A 20,493-nucleotide genomic window follows, 5' to 3' on the forward strand; every position below is an offset into this window, starting at 1 on the left:
GTCTTTGCTCTCAGCTGTTTAGACACTACATACTAAACAAATGGAGTGAAGTACCAAGTGATTTAAGAAACAGAGTCATCAGCATACTTCACGATGAGTTTCCCGTTCCAACACGGGATCAGCGCTTCAATGAAGACCTGATGAAGATTCGAATGTGCGAATATTGCAAACACAAGCGTTCCGAAGTGCAAAAAGCAATCAAGCATGGGTGGAACAGGCCAGATTGGCTGGCCAAAGAAGATTGGAAGAATGCGAAGAAAGCAACGCGCGAGAATCCCAACAAGTGGAAGCAACAAAAGGATGCAGCCAGAGCGCGAGTAGAGGCAGGGAGCTCGCACCACTTGGGGAGCGGTGGATGGGCATCATTTGAGGCCGATTTTGTAAGTGTTTTTGCATAGCTCTTTATGTTCGATAGTTTAAGGTTTATGAGTTTTTTAATTATAACATAATGAAATCTTTGTATGTTTTGACAGTGGTCGATGACAGGACGTGATCCCACACCGTACGAGCGCGAGTACGCAGGCAGGAAGGGCTTAAACGCCCTGATGGACATTCTCAATTCTCGCGGCGGCATGGTTAGTATTAGGGTTTACTCTTTTCTATTTTTTGTATTGTTTTATAAATGTCGTTATATGTTTATACTTACTGAAAGCTGTCTTATTGTCTTTTTTTGCAGAATCCGACAGATACGCCGCTTGGACGCGATGAGACGTCTGACTAGACGACGTCAGTTTAGCCGTAGCTAGATAGCATTAGTTTAGGGTTTCTCATAGCTTATGTATCATGAGACGGATTTTATACGTCTTTTCTAACCATGTATATTATTACATTGTCACCGTAGTTCATTTTGCCAATCAATTCTTTATGCCTATGATGTTGTACAATTGTCATTATTACATTTGCCAATCAATTCATTTTGCCTATGATGTGTACAATTGTCAATTTTGCAAACAATGCGTCTTGTGGGTGACTATTTTGGGTCTATTATCTACCCTTGCACTTTTTAAAAAAAGTGAATCAAGTACAATATGGTTGATGGGTGGCAAGGCATTCAATGCCCTGTCACCAAAAAAAAAATCTCTCGGGCGTCGCTGTAACCGTCGCTATTTATGGCTCTGGAGCGTCGCTATGAGCGTCGCTATAGACTTCTGTGTAACCGTCGCTATGACCGTCGCTATGAGCGTCTCTATATAGCGACGCGTATAGCGACGCATATAGCGATGCCTATAGCGATGCATATAGCGACGCTCTCGTAGCGACGCTATAAGCGACGGTTTTACGACGTCGGGGGTTATAAAAACCCAGTGTATTTCCCTCGCTAACAGCGTCACAAGAGCACACAACCTCTTGTAGTGCATGAAAGGACGAGAGTGATGTCGTGTGCCAGTCTCAACCCAACCATGGTATCTTATAGCCTTCCCCTAGCATACACACTATCCGACCGTGTCAGTAGCGTTGCTCGTAGGACCCATGTCCTTACATTAATCCCCCCCCCCCCCCCCCCTGGAGAATCGTTTTTGTCCTGGAGAACGAATGTAGGAAAATGTTTCTCAAGTGCGGAGATATTCTCCCATGTAGAACTTTCTTCAAGTCTATCTAGCCATTTTACCAACATCTATCCTCGGACATGATGTCTGGTGCGAAGCTCATGAGAATCCAAAATCTTTTCAGGTTCATGAGGGATGCTTGGCGGTTTGATAAGGTCAACTAGCACACCTGTGTCAATGAAATTATCATTCTGTCCTAACTGTTTTTGCAAACGGTTAACATGAAAAACAGGATGAATTCGTGAGTGCTCGAAAGAGCTAACTTATCGGCCACTTGACCTCTACGTTTGAGAATGGTTAACGGTCCACAATATCATGGTGAAATTTTAGCAACTTTTCCAATCTTCAGACTTTCTGCATGCTCTGAAACCTTGAGGAAAACCTTCTTTCCTTCATTAAAAGTAGAAAGACGGTGATGCTCATCTGCATACTTCTTATATTGATCTTGAGGTTGCTTAACATTCTGTTGAGCAACTCGAAGCAGATCAAAATGGTCTTGGAAAAAATCCTTCGCTTGTTGTATCTTCTTCATCGCCAACCTTACCGTAACAAGTGATCTAAGTTCAAAACCATATAAAAGCATAAACATTAGGAAAAATATGAACCTTCTAGGGGCCCTTTGGGATTAAGGTTAATTAAAGGCCAGCCAATGAGAAGAGGGTGGTGGACACACTCTATGCCCTCAAAAAAGTAGGGGGACAAAGTAGTATGATACTTCTTAATGGCCTCTTACCTAGTGAGAAGGTGGGGGAGGGGTGTAGGGAGAGGAGAGGGAGTTGGTGGGCCATATGGAACCTCCAACTTCCCTCCTTTTTGGTCCGGTTTTGAGAAAATCCTAAAATTTTGAAAATTTTCAAAACTCAAATCTTATCTTCTTAAAACTCTCATAAACCTATTTTATGGTCAAAAAAACGTTTTTTGACCTCCAAAAGTCAAAACGTACCCAAAAGCTCTAAAATTCAATTTTTTTCAAAACATCAATTTTACTATCCAAAGCCCCCCCAAAACTATTTCTTAGTCAAAAAGTGATTTTCTCTCCCTAGAATCCCTTTTCTAATCCCTCCTTAGTTGCAACCATCACACTCACCCTCTACTCTAACACTCTCTCTCTACACCATCTCCATTGTTGCAGCAAGGAAGCTCCTCTCTCCTTTCCTCTCAATCTCCCATTGCCACACCAAGCAAGGGTTATTCACCTTCTCCTATCTCGATTGCCACAACACTCCTCCCCCCTCTGTCACTACCACCTCCCATTGGCATACCAAGCAAAGCCATTCACTTTCTCCCACCTACATTGTAGCAACAAGCAAGGTCCTCCTCTTGTCAGGACAAGGGTAGGACCAGTCACGGCCAAGGGCTAGGATGGACATGCAGCCAAGGGGGTCCCTATATTTAGCCGGCCAAGGGCCTATATAGGGCATGGCTAGGTGGAGATTAGCATGTTCCAGTCCCCCTGTCCTTTCACTGGTATCGGAGCTCGGTGGAGGAGGGAGCCATGGAGGAGGGGGGAAGGAGATTGGTTGCAAGTCATGACGCATGAAGCTTCTCTCTCTCTCTCTCTCTCTCTCTCTCTCTCTCTCTCTCTCTCTCTCTCTCTCTCTCTCTCTCTCTCTCTCTCTCTCTCTCTCTCTCTCTCTCTCTCTCTCTCTCTCTCGGGTCGTGGACAAGCCCTTGGGCAAAGGGGGAAACTGTGGAGACCATGGGCAGGCGCCTTAAGGAGGAGAAGGAGGGGAGCAGGTCGAGTCCATGGATCACGAGTCATGGGACACCGCTCCTGCAGGGCCGAAGCTAGAGAAGAAGATCGTGGGATGGCAGGCCTAGACGGGGATGGATCGATGTCGACCTGCTTGAAATTAACTGCTTTTGGGCTTGCTGGGTTTGCAGGGCTAAAAGCAGGAAAACCCGACACTACAGCGCCATCGTTGGGCGCTTGTGGTGAGAGCTAAGAGCTCGTCTTCATCTGCAGTCGTCGCCATCGTTGAGCATGCAGGTCTTGTTTTTTTTCATTTTAATTTTATTTTCCATGCTTTCAATTGGGCGCCCGTGCCCACCTTGCCAAGATTGTCCATTCGACACAGTAGGGGTGCATGCACACCCCGTGCATACCCCGTATACCCGATGTAGCCGTGCATTTACTGCAATTTCGAAGACTTTCAGCACACTTGCTCGGCTCATGTCAATCATCTCAATTGGCATGGATCTCAATTGACATGCGGAATTTGCCAAGGCTACAACAAGCTCTTATGCACTTGAGCAACGCTTGCTATTCAGCAGGGCATATCGACAAGGCTACGAAAAGCTTGGCATGCATAGTCATGCAACCTTCCAAAGGTCGACAGCATAGAAGTCAGAATTACGTTGACTAAGTTCCACCGGGCTGTCAGAATCAGTAAGCAAGTTTCCTTTCACATTTTAAACTCTGACTTCATGAAATCTTGCAGATCTCTTCGCACTCTTAGCATGGCAAGCAAAGGTTGCCTCTGTTTCCGCAAGTTTTTGGGGCTAGGCAAAGTTCTTTAAATGCTTACGTCCTAGCATACCACTTGCCAAGGTCAACCATGGGCACGATCAAGCATGGCCTACAAGATTAGGAATTTTATCATGCATGGCATGTAATAACTTATACGGTTTTGAGCACAACAGTTGGGCCGGTTTGATGCAAAAGCATAGCAAGTCGTCATTGTTTTGGAATCTCAAGGAGATCGACATGGCTTGCTAATCGACTAGAAGCTGCCGGAGATACATCAATTACAAATTCTTTTCTGTAATTGTCAAGATGCTGCGATATTCAACATCTCATTTAGTTGAAAGTGTTCGACACGATCAATTCGCTTTTGCCATTATATTTGTATGTTAACAACCGCATCTGTTTGTTATGAGCATAGTAGTACTTATGTGCATCACGACTTCCATCATTGACAAATGTTGTATTGAGACTTCCCACATTTGGCATATGCTATGAGCATATAAACTCGGGAGGGATTTGATTATGTTTGCATGATCTTTCATTACGTGCTAGATGAGCATGGGTGATACCTGAGGGTGTATATGATACATGCGACAACTCTCTCTCGTGTAGCAGACTTGGTAGGAGCCAGATTCAAACGAATTTTTCTTCGGAATTTCCACGCAACGCGTTACATCCGAATGACCAGGTTAGAAATTTTCTTTTTTTTTTTCCTGTTTCCAAATTTACTTGGAAATTATTGTTGCTATGCAAAGCAAAATGCTTTGGCAGTTTTACACGAAGCAAGGCTTCTCCCTTGTGCCAAGATATTGCCCATTGGTTTGGAATCAAGGACATTGGCACACAAGTTCGGGGAACTGGCATAATAGGGATATCACATCACAGAATCCCTACCAATCTAGCTGGTGCAAGGCACTTATGGTTTTGGGCTCTCACCTTTCAGACCTTCACTCTCACCAAGGGTTTACCACTCTGCATGCACGGCCTGCTAGCCAGGTGAAATGAACTCCATCAATTTTTGGTTTACACTTCCGCTATAACACCAAACACTCTGTCAAGGACACGTTAAGTTCTGGATTGTTTGACATGATTTTTGGTTGCTGTCAACGCACAACAACACCAAAAAGAACCTAAAACTTGGACTTGATTCACAAGCATAGTGCCCTATTCAAGTCATCCTCGTACAGCCACGACCCCATACAAGGTATATGGGTTAAGATTTGACTTGTGTTTTCTGTTGCCTCTCTCGATGAGAGTGTCATACAGACAGATTGTTGTATGCTTATAGAATAAGTTGCAACCCAAGCATGAGATGTACACGCTCACACAGATTGGGTACGCACTATAATAGGTTAAGAAACCTTCCTCAACCCAGCATGCTATCTCTTTCTCTCTCTTTCTTATTTCTCTCGGAGAATAATGAAAACTTTCTAAGAAGCTTTCGATACATGTTTTGCTCATGAGTCAGCCTGAGCCAAGGTGCTCTAACTCTTAGCTAGAAAGTGGCCAAGACGCCACCCCAATTAGTCTTTCTCGCTTCATCGATGAAACACTAACTTGGTATTGGGCTATGAGTCAAAAAGGCTAAGAGCCATTTTCAGCCCTAGGGTAAGACACAACTGTTGCCATTACTTGGGTGATTGTTCTCAAGATCAAATAGATCTATCAAGTGGAGTACCCATCGACCTTCATGGACAAGCAAGAGTCTTGTCATTATGGATGTTTTGGGTATCATTTTTGCACTACATGTTTTTAGTGTGACGCTCGAGTTGAGTTTCCGATAGTCTTAAACTCACAGCAGCTGATCTATCCCATGGAGTCTAGATACAGCAACAGTTGAGACAGCATGGATGTCCATACAAGCTAGGAATTTCACTTATGTGTATCTGTTGCTCTCTCTATAGCACTATGAGGGTCTACGGAAGCACAGTTTTGGGGTAAGACCCTGCGGGTGATTACTAAATCACTCAATAGGCATTGAGGATCATAGTTTGATCTATCACAGTTTTATTTTCAAGGAAAGAAGTCCGCAATCTACCACAGGGTAGTGGACACATTCACCTTTTCCGGTTGATTCCAATCATTTTTGTACATGGTTGACTACGTTGGTTACCGTTATCTGCTAGTTGAGCAGTTTCTACAAAGATTCTTACCAAGGGGTTTGACTACGTAGATTCTAATCCAAGGGCTTGGATTGCAAAGGTACCACCTAGGGTTCCCAGTGCAATCCTATTTGTTTTTTCAGGTAGGGGACATGCTCCTCTCCATTTGAATACGGGTAAGTGACCATTACGTTCAAATCTCCAGGTACGCATCTATTGATTTGGTGTTATTCCATTTTTAGTATGTTTTCCTTGGTTTTTCAAGATGTATAAGTATGCTTGAATGTTACAGAGCCATGCCAAGGGCATGTCGGCACAAAGTATTTTGGGCCAAGTGTCCAATCTATCTTTCTGCCTTATGTTGTTACGAACCTACTTGTAGGGTTCAATTTGGCACATGTTGTCACATGGGATACAACATGTTCTAGGAACTCAAGGAGTTCGGTTTAGCCAGTGTGGAGCAATGAATGAGGGTCCCTCTCACTCTTGTGGTAGAGTGTTTATAGCTACCTCCACACACAAGTACATCTTGTACTTGAAGGATGCTCTTTTTTATACATCCTTACATGAGACATATTCCACATGTGGAGAATATGAGTCTATGGACTGACACTGGCGCCATTATTTCAATTATGTGTCACGACAAAGTCCAATTAGGTGCTGGTCAAATCTGTTTTCTAGACCATTTTCAGCACAACGTATTAGGAGAAATTTCAGTGGCCAAAAATTGTCGGATATTTACAATGACTTGTTCAGCTACAAGTATTGCTAAATAACATTACAGATGGTTGTTTATACATACAGCAAGGCTATAAGTTGTTAAGAAAAAAGTTTCATTGTCTGTACCTAGAAGTGATCAATGTTTCACCTTCTATTGTGATTCAGACGTTTCAGCAAGGCTTGCAAAAGATTGCAACTTAAAGTAATTAGTTTCTTTTCAGAACTATTTACAATCCTTTTTAATGCGTGCTAGGCGCATCACATTTTCCATAAGTATTGGCAAGGATCATTATGGATATACAGGTTCGGGTTTGTTTTTGCTAAATGCATGCACACTAGGTGTTATGGGCCCTAGTGTTTAGCAAAGGCTTATTTGGAACGGCATGCATATTCCTTAAGTTGTTTCTTATGAAGCATTTTGCACTCTAAGTGCAATCTCTCTAGGAGATTACTTTTGGGTCTACTAATCACCAATAGAGGTCATGGCTCGGTTTGGTTGTTTGTGGATTTTTCAAGTTAACCACGATGGTTATTCCGGACATTGTTGATTCCTCAACAATGTTATACGCTATTGTGATTCTCCGTTTACTAGTCGTCTAGAAAGCCTGTCTGTAAACCGTGAGGGAAACACACCTCGGTACTGTCACTTATCCAAGGGGATAGGCAGATTACAAAGTGTGAGGGAACACACCTCGAAACTGTCAGTTATCCAAGGGGATAGGCAGATTACAAAGTGTAATCTGGTGTTGAAGGATATGTAAAGTGCGATGTTAGCACCAAGCGATTCAATCAGTAAGCATTTATTGCTCTACTTAGAGTTTTCTTACTAAAAGTTAAAGCATGTTTGCGACTAGGTGTAGTCTCTTCATGTATAACTCAGGTTCTCAACCTTGCACGCTCGTTAGGGTGGGGTTGTTTACTGATGATGAACATTGGGAACAAGTCAAGGACTTAAACTTGGCTGATGAGTTATGTCAGCAAGTTACTTTCATGGAAAGTGACAAGATGTACTCTTTTTGGTACACCTTTGTTGTGATAAACTCGTTTACCATGCTGATGAGCGTTCTAAATGGAGTCTACACACTATATTTGGATAGGAACCGTCGGTACCATCAGATGGTTACAAATGGACAACAATGTAGAAAATCAAGATGTTACTCTTGATTTCATTGAACCTCCTACTGAACCGGGTTCCGCTCAAATGAATCGTTGGATCCATGAGGGATGTTACGGTAGAAAACACTAGTGTTCTTATGAAGATACCATCACTTGTGTTTTCGCAGACGAAAACGCTTCTCCAAGGGGGGAGTAATGTCAGGACAAGGGTAGGACCAGTCACAGCCAAGTGTCAGGACAAGGGTAGGACCAGTCACGGCCAAGTGCCAGGATGGACACACAGTCAAGGGGGTCCCAATATTTAGCCGGCCAAGGGCCTATATAGGGCATGGCTGGGTGGAGATTAGCATGTTCCAATCCCCCTGTCCTTTCACCTCCTCCTAATTTTCTTTGTTCACACATGGCCAACTCTACTCCGCAAAGGCGGCCAAAGGATGAGGTCACATCACTTGCATGCCACACCACAAGAGGTATAGATGATGAGTGGGTGCCACAAGAGTTCACCAAAGGTGCTTGGATATACATGCGCACAACCATCTGCTATTGGCCCTCACCGTGTGCAAAATCGTACAAACTTGGATCATCATTGGAAAGGAAAGCTCCTTGGCTTCAAGAATTGCAAAGACAAGGGGACCGCAGCCATTGTGCAACATGTTTTGTCAATGTCAAGCATGCTATTGTAACCACCAATTCGATTTCCAACACATTGTAAGTACATGTTTTGAGAATACAAAGCTAGGTGTGAACCCACAGTGGAATGTTCTTATGGATTCATACTTAAAATTTGCCATGCATTTATAGTCATATTTCCATCCACATTGGTGGAGGAGTAGCCACTACATAGCCTCTCCGACACATTCAATGCTATACATGCGGATATTGGAGCAACAATTTTCGCACATCTTTGCCAACCAAACTAGTTCAAAGAAGGATTTTCTTCTTCTCACTCCTATATTGTGCCTACTTCTACACAAGGGTTTGGAAAGCTTGAACCCATCAAAGTATCTTCCTTATTAAGTATGGAGTGGCCACAGCCAGATTTGTGGTTGGTAGCATCTTTCAAGCAAAAGATAATAATAGATGTCCAAAACGCCTTGAAATATTCTAAAGCTTTTAGGTTTGTGGGCTTGAGTTGATGTTTGCCTATTCATTATTTCGAGCATATCTTTAAAGATTTTAGATTTGTGGAGACTACCACAATGCTTGTATGTAAAGATGTGAATTATGAGGATTCAGGGAGGTTTTTAGAAGAGGACAGGGGTTTTGTGGAGGGCATGCACAATGGGGCTAGGTACCATTGTAAGGTTGGAGATTCAGGTATTGGGATGCGCTATTAAAAATCTCGCACCTCCTTGTACATACGATTTCACTACGATTGAATGTGCAAGCTTGGAGTGCAGAATCCCTTACAAAGTGTAGATGGCATTATTGCAAGCTTTGACATTATAGTGAGGATACCCAACGATGCTTTGGAGGCTGTCTGAGTGAACAAGCATTGTACTCTCAATAATGTGCGAGAACATTTGGCTATTATGCATTTTGAGAACCTTCAACAAGCACAATTTTGTTTACAAGGTCACAGGGTGAGAATCCTTCCACCAAATTTTCACTCCATTAAAGTTTGACGATCATTGGCTACTAATTGTAATAAAAGTCCGCAGAAAAAGAGAATGGAAGACAAAATCAAGGTCCATGAGGATTGGGGCATGGATGGAACTATGCTATCACTCTTATATCTTTGTAACTCTTGCAGTTTTGAAAACAATCCCCTATAAAATCAATATGATTTGCTTCGACAAATATAAGACTTTGAATATAATTTTTCACTCTACAATGGCCGTCTTACAACTTGTTTTAGAACCATTTTTATTTACTACTGAAATCTAATCGTCACATTGAGATGAAAGCAATGTGAAAATGATCATTCTGGTCTAGATTTATCAATTTAAGTAACAAGTGCAGATTCGCGGATTTAGGCAATACATCGACAAATTGCACATTCTCAATGGTCAACGTAGATCCACCGATGATTTAGGCAGCATTAGTGCAAATTTGCTAATTTAGGCAGCACGTCATATTGGTGTAGACTCGTCGGTTGAGGCAACACCAATCGCAAAATCATGCTGCAGTGGATGGCCACCATTGTAACTGCTATGATTTTTTTACCCGGGTATACGTTGGCAAATATTTGGATTTGGAGTTATATTTGAAATTGAATTTGGACTTGATATATGATGATTTTCTATCACGACAATATTTATGGCATTGAACTTGAGATTGATGAGAATTGATGTATAGATTGATGAGTGTGACCAATGATATCCTGATACATCATGGTATGACATATACTGCTTATTCTAGTGGTATGGGACACTAGAATAGGTTTTATATGGACGACGACAGGCATAAACAACGTTGTTTAGTTTAATAAATTTTTCATTTTATTTTGATATGTTCATAACATAGAATACTAATCACTATTTTTGAGCAGTATAGTTGCAGATTTCTTATATTTGCAATTGAGGACAGTTGCTTTCCAACGGAGATTTATGTAATGGAATTGATAAATACCTATTCATTGCACCTGATAGATGACAAATGCATCAGTAATTATTGGACTATGCAAACGAATATATAGCATTCAATTATGTACATTTCATTATTCAAGTGCTCTTTATTAGATTTGGCCATTTATGTCCGGCCGGCCAGTTTGTACTCATTTCAAGCATATAAGAAATCTATAAGTAAAACGTGCAAGAGGAAAATGATCACTCTTGCATGGGGAGATTGCATCAAGTGCCTGTGTAATTCTTCTCGCCTCTCCTCTCCTCTCTCTTGATGTGCCGGCATAGCAGTTCACTCTAGGAGGTGCGTCTGTACATGCTCTCTCGCTCTATCTTGCTCTCTGTTCAAATCCCTTGGAAAACAAGAGGGTAAGAATCACTGGTGATATTGGTCATTGATCAATGATCCCTAGTGATATTGGTAACTAATCAATGATCCCTCCTAAAATGGGGTGTCATTTAGTGATGAGGCCTATTAATCCCTTTAGTCAATGTAGCCTCGTAGGAAAACCCGATTACTTTGATTACAAAAATCCACTCATGAGCTCAAGTACCTCTAATATTTAGACTCGGATTTAAAGGGCTTTATAAATCAACACGCACAAGTAACAATGCTCAAAACAATTGATAAAATCATGAGGCTTGCCCTTGAGATCAATAATGGAAGGTTAAAAAGACCACCATTTCAATTTGAGAGAGAGAGAGAGAGAGAGAGAGAGAGAGAGAGATTGCAATAGCCATGGATACGCATGTGTGTGTGTGTGTGTGTGTGTGTGTGTGTGTGTGTGTGTGTGTGTGTGCACGCGCGCGCTATACATGGAGGCATGTGTGTGTGTGTGTGTGTGTGCATGCGCGCGCTATACATGGAGGCATGATTGCAATAGCCATGGATACTCATGTGTGTGTGTGTGTGTGTGTGTGTGTGTGCACGCGCGCGCTATACATGGAGGCATGATTGCAATAGCCATGGATACTCGTGTGTGTGTGTGTGTGTGTGTGTGTGTGTGTGTGCACGCGCGCGCTATACATGGAGGCATGATTGCAATAGCCATGGATACTCGTGTGTGTGTGTGTGTGTGTGTGTGTGTGTGTGTGTGTGTGTGTGTGTGTGTGTGTGTGTGTGTGTGTGTGTGTGTGTGTGTGTGTGTGTGTGTGTGTGTGTGTGCGTGCGCGCACGCGTGCTATACATGGAGGCATGGTGCTCTACACATGATAGATTCTCTCAGCAGGCTTCAAAACTACAATCTTCCACCTGCCCTTCTTCACTATAGATGTTGTTGCTTCTTCCATTTTCTTTTTCTTTTGCTAGTTCATGGGCCTAGCCACGGCTACCTACTCTCAGAAGGTGGAGATAGCACACATCAGCTTGTTTGTGTCGATGCTCTTCAACAATCCCAATCAGTTACTATCCAATGAGGGTATTGTTGGCATAGCCAATGAGGGTATGCTTGGCATCATATTCACCAATTGCACTACACCCACAACATCAGCTACAAACACGATAGCTCTCCATCTTGCATACACATCTGGCGGTAGCATGTACCCATACGTCCTAATAGCTACGTCTTCAACCTGACATTCCCAAAAAACACACACCCTCAATGGTTCCCCATCCTCAAAAGATGATGACCTTCATTAAGAGCATGCACATGCATTGGTGGAAAGAGAGAGTTGTCGCCACCTCCAGTTAAGCTTTGAAGCCCAAGGTGGTGCTAATTAAGCTTCCATGGGTGGTTTGTGGAGTGTACAAGTCCCACCATTCCAACATTGAAATTCCATGTATCATAATGTCATTAATACATTTGACACCGATTTCAAAAGATAATCCTAGCCACTCTCTTTTTGTGCAGGAGGGTAGAGCAAGCAAGCCTCCACTTGCAAGTTGGCCAAGACTTGCTGCTAGGGTGGTTGTTGGTGGATGGTAGGAGGCTCCCATTGGATTGACAAAAGTGGAGACGAGGCAGGCTCTTACATGAGTGGTCCAACATGGCTGCATGGATATGCATCCATCTGGACTCCACTCCTAAGATTTTAAGATAGATAAGTGGGACAAGAAAAAGAAGAAATTGTGTCATTGATAATGACTATTTCATCAAGCTCAAATTTTTCAAACATGCATTCGAAGCACCACCGATATAGGCTTACCCAAGTCATGAACAAAGACAAAAACAAAATGAAATTTTTTGGGGGGCAAAATTCACAATTTGTGAGTGTAACATATTAAGCATAGCATGAAAATTACAAAATAGCCTCAAGCTCAGGCCGAGCCTTGAGGTGTTGAAGATTACAACATGGATGTCTACTGCCTCTCACCAAGGCTAAACACGAACGGCTAGGCTCTTACTTCTCCCAGACTGACAACATGGCAAGGGTAGCCCTAGACCAGTCTCCCGAATCTTGTTTGCTTCCGAGCGTATAGATCATAGCTCTGCTTTCTTGAATAATCTCTGAGAAGCTTGCCACATCAAGGTCTCCTTCAAACACACAACGATTCCTCGCTTGCCATATATGGTGAAAGAAGAAGTACGTGATAGTTTGAGTGCATATAAGAAGAGCGGGGCTACCCATCTTCTTGCCACCAAGGAACAGATTGGTCTTGAAGAACCTAATTTTCCATGTCCTTTGGACCCATTTGCATATTTTCCCCGCAATGCCTCTGATTGCATGGCATTCCATGAAAAGGTGGGACAGAAAACAAAATGAAATCTTCATTAGTGAGGTTGCAAACATTGTGAAGTGTCTAAATGTGTGCAATGGAGACCTCAAGGAGCTTAGCAAAGGGACAACACCGATACAAAGATGGCCCATAAACATTTGTTGACCAATCTTCTTGCTAGGCTTTTTGAGCACACAAATTTAGACATCTTGGTGCATGAAAGTGAAAACTCCAAAGCCCTTGCTCTTACCAGCAAGTTGCAATGCTGCATGTCGTCCTTTCTGAGAGGATTGTGCAATTTTTGAAAGGGGATTGACCTCCTCAAGGGAGCCTCAAGGTGTTTTCCACAATAGCACGTAAATATGGATGTCGCCCACAATAGTCTAGAGTAGGCAGTTTTGGGTTGTGACATAAGCCCGCACATGGAGGCAATATGCAAGGAACTCGTGCCAATGATTCCATGAAGCTCAATATTTGTGCTAATCTCTCTACTGGTCTTAATAGCTCCTTTTGGCTTGCAATTTTCTTTTAAAAGAGTGATTTTCAAGCCTCTAATTAGGCACAAACATATGTTAATCACACAATACCTCCGCTATTTCAGAAGATAGAAAACTAGATCGCCCCTCAGAAGCAGCCTGTAAACTTAAAAATGGTTGCACTAGGAGGCAGCAAATCAAGAATTATGGGTCATCGTGAGATGCACATGTTGATGAATAAATAGTTATCAATCGTTGCTCTCTCTCTCTCTCTCTCTCTCTCTCTCTCCCCCCCCCCCCCCCCCCCTACGAACCATAATTTTAATGAGAACAACCTAGGAAAAAAGTGTGCCTCGTACCCCTACTATCAAGTCCACACTAGTCAGTGGTGGGGGCATAAAAATTAGGGAAAAAGACCAAAATACCCCTCAAATTTCAAAAATTTGAGGGAAAAAGACCAAAATACCCCTCAAATTTGTGGAAGTTTCCAAAATACCCCTCAAATTTCAAAAATTCCCAAAATACACTTTGGATGGATTGCTTTGGAGTTTTTAGAGTTTATTCCTTTTGGGAATTGAGATCCATTTTTTACTGTTGAACACATCATTTCTCATGAATTAGCTAGCAAAAAAAGCATTTTTCTCTAAAAATTATGAAACAATTCATTGTCAAAGCCTACATAACCAGCTCAAATTCAACTAGTTTGAACATCTTACAATGATAAACAATCAATCTTCTTATGAAAAGGTACAAAAAAAATCGTCTTTGGAGATTTTTAGTCTCCTATCCAAGGGTATTTGGGGAATTTTGACAAATTTGAAGGGCATTTTGGGAATTTTTGACAAAATATGGGGGGTATTTTTGGATTTTTTGAAATTTAAGGGGTGTTTTGGGAATTTCCACAAACAAGAGGGGCATTTTAGTATTTTTTCCTAAAAATTATACCAAGATTCAAGAGTCAGAACACAATAAAAGGCCACTCATTCTCCCCAAGTAGGTTTAGGGTGGCAGACAAGCCTGAAAACATCCGCTAAAATCTCCATGTCTTACGGTCTTACCCAAAAGTTAAAAATTCGCTCTCATCTTCCTTAGTGATGTGCTTAATTAGCCATCTCCTATTCTTGTTGTTGTCATTCATGTTGCTTCTCAGCACTTTCGAAGACTTTCTTATGTGCATTTGGAGGAAATCGAAGGGCTTCATTCAAGCAAAAGGAAATTCAAGAATGAAATACAAGTTGGGGTTCATTAGAAGAGTAAATATTATCCATTTCTTTGGATATCATCCATCCATTTTGGTGATCCAGAGAGGCTTTAACACCTCTATCACAGTCAGGGGTCAGAGGGAAAGCAATGTTAGTTGTCTATTTTGCATGCTTTCTTCACCGAAATTGCAGTGCGTAATCATTAGATGCTAGACACCTCAACATGCAGAATGTCAGAGCCTGGCCCACAGTTTACACACCAATAGGAGGCGTCCAAGTTAGCACTTGGAATATTTAAAGGACACTCGCAAGCTACAGCCAATCATCGGCTCCCAAATCAGCATCGGGAATGTATTGACACATCAGCATTCAGAATCCGTAATTTGAGGGTGCGCATTGTTGGCCCTCCTTCCCCTCACTGTAACGATTGGGAATGGTCTACCACTGACCATTCCCAAGGGAATAGTGCTCCCAGCAATGGCTCTCGGCTCCCCGCCAGTCGCCAGCTGGTCGCCTACATTCCTGGGAATGGTCACTCGCAGACCATTCCCTACCCCGTCAAGCTCGTGGGTCGGGGGGCTGCAGATCAGAGCCGCCCATCGCCTCATCTTTATTGGCGGGAATTTGTGCTTGCAATCATTCGATGCTGGACAGCTCAGCAGTGGGAATGTACACAGTCTGCGTGCCAATTGTTTGCCTGCAGCTCAGCACGCAGAATCGCAGTTGCATGGAATGCTGACACGTCACCCTACGAAACTGGTCGCCTGCCTGGGGTTGACCTCTTGAACCGGTGGCCCTCCTCCCCACGACCGTTGACGGCCGGAAATGGTCCCTTAGGGACCATTCCTTGCAATCCTGCTACCACAGGACTCCCGACTCCGCCGATCGCCCTTTGGTCGCAGGGATTCCAAGGAATGGTTCCCTACACCATCTCTCACAACCTTGGCGACAATACTGCCAAAAGTTAATTTATTCAGGCTTGGTTGCAATGTCCCGAGTCCCCAAGAGAGATGCAGGAAATTATCACATTTAGCATGCATAAGGCAAACAATAAGATTGTGTGTTCTACCAGCATGAAACGCACTGGAATTTTTTATTCGCTACCATATGGAAGAGAGCAAGATCATTGATACGCACAGCATTTGTCAGCTCAAAGTAAGGTCCTTTACACATTGTTGCATCGCCTGCCAAATAACGATTTCATCACCAATCACACTTGCGCTCTTTAATTTTGGACAGTCACCTGCATACACACCACCAAAACTCTCGTATACCAATGTCTTACATGGCAGCCTCGTCAGTGCCAAAACTCTTAAGACATTTGGACGGCCCCCCTTCATGCTACCCGTATTTGGTGGCATGGTTTCCACTTATTGTCTAGCCAATCAAAGCTCTTTTCACTATATTTACAACAAACTAGTCTTGCTTGGTGGATGTTGCTATCGAACATATGTAGAACATAATATGATATATGCATATTACCATCAAGCATCTAGCACTGAAGTAAAACAATACTACTCTAAATCAAGCGTAGTCAATTTTGTATTATTTCTCATAAAACCAAAGAGAGAGAGAGAGAGAGAGAGAGAGAGAGACAATAATGTGTTGTCATAGTCGGAGGGAACAAGGAGTCTTGGCTCTCGATCACAAAACCTGATGCAAAACATATTTGAGGAGGAAAACGCTAGGATAAAGGGCTGTCCTTGTGCTACAAAACAATTATGGCAAGGTGAACGTTGGGCTACAAATAGAGATGGTCCAATGTTGAAGTCCTGCTCTTCTTGTCTGCACTCAAATAATCAGGTACTACTTCTTTCACCATATTTGGCAAGCAAGGAACCGCCACGTGTTTGAGGGGGGATCAGGCTGTGGCAAGCTTTGGTGAAATAATACAAGAGAGCATAATGATGATCCACATGATCAGAGGCAAACAAGCCTCAGAGGACTAGTCTAGAACAATACATGACATCTTGTAATAAATAAAGCCTAGGAGTAGTTGTGGTCTCTGTGTCAAGCAGAAAACTTGTAATCCTTTGACCCTCAAGGCTCGGTCCCCGAGCTCAAGGTTGGTGTATATTTCTAATGTTCTTAATACTATCCACTCACAATTGTGAGTTTTGCAAAAAAAAAAAAAAAGAGATGGTCCAATGCACCTTATACATTTGTGTTTTTCTTCTTGATTTTCTTTCATCTCATTAGCGCCATTAGGAAAGCTTTTTATTTGCTGAAATTTTCTTTCGTCTAGTCTATTCAAGCCATTAGCGCCATTAGGAAAGCCTTGTTTCAGCAGCCATTAGGAAAGGTTGTTGTTCAGTATGTGTCAGCTTCTGTAGTCAATTAAAACCTCCCCCCCTCCACTGTCGATCCCCCCATATAGTGACAACCCTTTTCCTCTCTTCCACTCTCTCCATCTCCCAGGTGACGCCTCTGTTGCCGCTCCGTCGCCTTCATGCTCCAGTGTCAACGCAGGCTGTAGACCAACTCTATCGCCTTGTAGTCACCTCTTTCCCTTCAATTTTCTATTGCACCAGCCACTAGCACAGGACCTCCAGCCACGGCCATGTTGTCGAACACCATCCCTGCCTGCTTGTGCATGTCACTATCGACCACCTTCATGCTATAGCAGCCTTGTGAAGTTGGAAAAGGGAAGGCACGCCAATTGCGATCAAATCCATCTTATTGAACTTGGGCCTTGCTATATAACATCTATAGAATAATCATGCAGCGCACGCGAATTGCGATCAAATCCAGCTTATTGAACTTAGGGTCTAGATTCCAGAAGCCACTATTGAAGGACATTTATGTTACCCACGTTCGTCTTCATTTTAACTTTTGTAATGTCAGTTTTATTGTACAACTGATTCAAGGCAAGGTTGTTATAGTGTTGGACATTTCATCTTGTGAGTACATATTAATTATTGTAGTAAAGTTGTTGATGTAGTCATGCACATGTGCTTATCTATAATACATGCACCCAAGGTACAATTGATCTCATCTAAGGATGGTTCTCTTTCAAGAATAATGGTCAAGAACTGAAGCAATTTAGGGTCCGTTGCATGTCTTACAGAGCATGACATCTTGTTCAAAGTTGCATGTAGGTAGTGGACCGAACTTGTGATATGGCATGTGTTACACTGTGTGTGACTACAAACTGGGGCTAGTTGGGCAAGAGAACACATTTGTTGATTAAGGGATCAACCAATGTAATGCTTGTTACGTTGATATTTTTACTTACGATAAGGTCAAAAGTCGTTTGTGCTAACATGGATAGCTCGTCTATACTTATAATATCTGCCTCTTTAAAACAAGATGCGAAAATTTCTAAAACAAGAAAATAGATAAAGCATGAATGAACCGCAACAATAAATGAGGTGCTTTACTGACCTGCAATGCTGTACTGCTGCTTTTTTATTGTCCAATCTATAGGCCGATATTTGAGTGAAGCTATAAAAAAGCAATGTGAATAGTTCTTGCAATGAAACGTCACAGATTGAAAGTGCAAAGTATATAGTGCACGTCATACAGAGGTGCCATACAAAAGTATGGTGGAGAGTTGGCACTGTGTTCAATAATGCATACCTTCTTGGATGCATACAAGAGGGAAGGGCCTACTAGAAGACTTTATGAAAAGGAAGATCCAAAGCTTCTTGGACCATCCCAATTTGAAAATCCTGACCTAAGGGCGTGGAGAAAAGGCCAAAACCAAGTCAAGCTGTTTTAGTAGGCCAATTTTGCCTTTTGAAGCATGTCAATCCGAGTTACAGGTCAAAAGTTACAGGGAAACCAGTGAAAAACCCTCTCACAACTACACTGCAAGAAGAGATGGTAAACAGGTGAATCAAGTGAAAAGAGGTAATCTTGGTCTTTTTCCATAAAATAAGATATTTGGAGGATAAAAGACACAAGCATGTGAATGTGACACCTCAAAGATGCCTTGAAGGACAAGACACACAAGTTGGGACCCCCTGCTCGAGCCACACAGAAGATGCCTAGGTGGGGCCCACATACATCATGCACCCACATGGAGCCTGAACGACCAAAAATGCTGAATTTCATGATATTTTGAGTCCTAATATTGCCCATTTTAAGAAATATCCAAAGAACATTTGATTTGGGCTAACTCTTTAGCCTAATCAAGTGATTATGTAAAACATGGCTCCCTCACCTGTAAAAAGGGCAACCTTCTCTTCATTGAGGCAAGTTATGAGTGAGTGAGAATAGCTCAATTCCATACTGTCACACTCATCTTAGTGCCACACTTTCTCTTGAAGAAAGGCTGAAGTCTTGCCTCATTTTCTCTCTCCAAAAAGGTGGTAGCGATTGCCCTCATGTAAGATATATGTTGCTAGTTTTTCTTTCATTTGCATATCTAGTCCAATACTTGTCTTTAACTCCTTCTCTATCTCTCATTATTTATCTTTAATACCACCACCACACTTAGATCTATCTCTAATTCTATCTTTACTCCTCCTTTCATATCTCTTGTTGTGTCCTAATTGTTTCATTGGAAGGTATTCAAGCAGCAATCCTGTCAATCTAACGGGCACAACCTTCTTGCGGGAAACAATTATGTGCACAAGGTTAGCAACCATATCTTCATCTTTCACAAGCACCTCTCTCTCTTAAGGTTCCCATTCTCTTCCACAAACTCTAGAATCTCCTTGCTACAGATACTTCTCTCCCCGCAGTATCCTTATTGCCTAAGGGCAACAATAGGGCTTGGGAGAGAAACTCTCTTCTTCTTCTTCTTTCACTTCTTTCACACCTTTATCTTTGAACATACTAAGTATATCATCGATGAATAACCATAATCCACATAGAGGCGATTTCTTTCATTTCCATTCTGTGCAATCTATTAGGGTTAACATTTGGATTAGTCGAAAGATTCACTTTCAGCAACGCAGGGTGTTTCTATTTGGTCCTGAAAGGCTCAACGAAATACTTCTCTCACCAGATCCCATCATACTACCTATTATTGACTATAACTTCTCTTTTGATATGAGTGTGGTTATTTTATTATGAACCAAGAGGATTTGTACTCACAACAAATCCCCATCGCTAGACAAAACATATACATTATAGTAAGCACAAAGCTACAGTTCCAAAGAGCAATCCGTAGCTTATTTGGACAACAAAGATTAAATATCATTAACTCATCCATTAACCCTTTTATCCTACCCATGATACGATATGATCGTAATCTCCATGTTTTCATTTTTGTTTTGTTCTGACTATCTTTCATGAGTTCTCTCCATCACGTGTGTGTTTGTAAGGAAAAGTGAGCGGCTTTTTTGGCTACATTTCTTCTTTAGCTCTAGAAGCTATGTTATCTATATCTTAGCTCTTTCTCATAACCCTCGAGCTTCCTCACAAACTCTCACAGCAAGAGGCCCGGTGCCTTCCTGGCAAGACCGCCTACTTCTTGACAACGTAGATCCCAATCACCTACTTGTGCACCTTTTGTGAAATCTTGTTCATTTTCCCTCTTTACGTTGGTTTATGACCTTACACCAGGTGACACCAACTTCCTAAGTCTTCTTCACGCCCTCAACCTACAACTCCCCACCCATCAACTCTTCTCATCCTCAGTCTGTGCACCTCACTCTCTCCTGTTCGACTCTGTCAGCCCTCCCTGATTTTGGT

The 20,493-nt window shown here is 42.3% G+C and overlaps 1 pseudogene; it reads right to left on the reverse strand.

Annotated features, from left to right (window-relative positions):
- Positions 1–14,702: 14,702 nt before the first annotated feature.
- LOC147439757 (putative 26S proteasome non-ATPase regulatory subunit 3) overlaps positions 14,703–20,493 on the reverse strand; it is a 39,555-nt pseudogene continuing 33,764 nt past the window's right edge.

This window comes from Adiantum capillus-veneris, chromosome 16, assembly GCF_014529385.1.
Source record: "Adiantum capillus-veneris isolate H3 chromosome 16, ASM1452938v2, whole genome shotgun sequence".
Taxonomy (NCBI): Eukaryota; Viridiplantae; Streptophyta; class Polypodiopsida; order Polypodiales; family Pteridaceae; genus Adiantum; species Adiantum capillus-veneris.